Source organism: Asterias rubens, chromosome 13, assembly GCF_902459465.1.
Source record: "Asterias rubens chromosome 13, eAstRub1.3, whole genome shotgun sequence".
NCBI lineage: Eukaryota > Metazoa > Echinodermata > Asteroidea > Forcipulatida > Asteriidae > Asterias > Asterias rubens.
In genome coordinates this window covers 384,393-385,946 of record NC_047074.1, presented here as the reverse complement: position 1 = coordinate 385,946, position 1,554 = coordinate 384,393, and positions in this window count along the sequence as shown.

The following is a 1,554-nucleotide window of genomic DNA, read 5'->3' as shown; positions in this document are numbered from 1 at the left end:
GAAAATATTGGCACACTCGATCAATTAGACATGGATATACAGGGATCAATTAAGAAAATGATGGTGGGGGTTTCCAAAAGGCAAGACTTGTTGAGTTGAGACCCCATGTGTGTAGCTTAAAGGTTTACAATGATAATGGGGTATGTAATAAAACAAACGAACCAGTACTTACATAGCACAGTACAGATGATGTTGTTTTGGGTCCTTGCTTGGTTGGTGCAGGAGTAAATCCTCCACGGACAAACTGCAAATAATTCCAAAATTGGGCCAGCTGGCAAAATGAGAGCTCAATGCTTCCAATTGTGGAGTCCACACTAAACCATTCTGTTCATAGTTTGTATAAATGAGCCAGAAATCTCCAAAAGCTGGCCAGCTAACGTTTTACTGACAAAATGATAGTTCCATGCTTCCAATTGCAGAGTCCAAATTGGACAATGCTGTCCATATTTTGTATAATTGTAGCAGAAAAAATGATAGCTCCAACCACCATTGCTTCCAATTGACAAGTCCACATTGGAACATGCTGTCCATAGTTTGTGCGTGACAGACAAAATGATAGCTCCATCCACCACTGAGACCAGTTGCAGAGTGAACCCTAGACCATGTGCTCATAGTTTTTATAAATGAGGCAAAAATCTTAACAAAAGTCTCCACTTTGGGACTATTGTGAATTACCAGACCTTGCTTAGTAACAGAAAAGAACTTATGTAATACTTGGCATGTGCTGGTTGAATGGTTGGACAGCTGGGTGGTCACAAAGGGTCTTAGACAAAGGAATAAGATTGAATGTAGTCTTGCATAACATGTACTGGTAAATAAACCACATGTGTCAAACTGTGTCAATTCAACCTGAGTAAAGGTCACCAACAAAGGGCTCTGCCAATAATTCCAAACTTAAATTAGTAAATTTACATTAAAAATATCAAACAAGTGTTTTAAATTTGTTTGAGTATGTATGCGAAAGGGATAAAACTGTTTGAAATACTGGCAAGTTTTCATTGATATTTGTTGATACTTAACTTATGCTAAGCAGCAAGGTGGAATTGATCTTAAATTTACCTAATTACAATAGTCTTGATTGCGCCATTTTGGGAAGCACCGCCCCATGTGTTATACGCTGTAGTGCACAAGTTTATGCGATGCCGGGTTTACTGTTAATGAGATGATTTCAACAAGGGATGAATATTATACAACTTGTGTACAGTTAATACATGCCTATGTACTATGTTCAATAAGGGTATGCTCTAAAGTAATACACAGTACTTCAGTCTATGATGAGTAACATTCAGTGGTTTGATCCGTTTAGCAATGCAGTACGGTGTGTCAACGGAGCCAAACTTTAGAGGGGTGTGTGCTTGCCTGTACTCTATTCAATGTTAAAACTATATGCAAATTTATTACGTAAAACTTTAGCGTATTTGGCTACATTTCTCAAACTTTTCCACTGGCTGGACCATTTGTACAAAGCTATATATCAAATCCATTTACGCATTTGTTTATATTGTTAATAAAAACCGTTGTAACTGGTGAATGAGGAAAGTCAATCTTGCCATT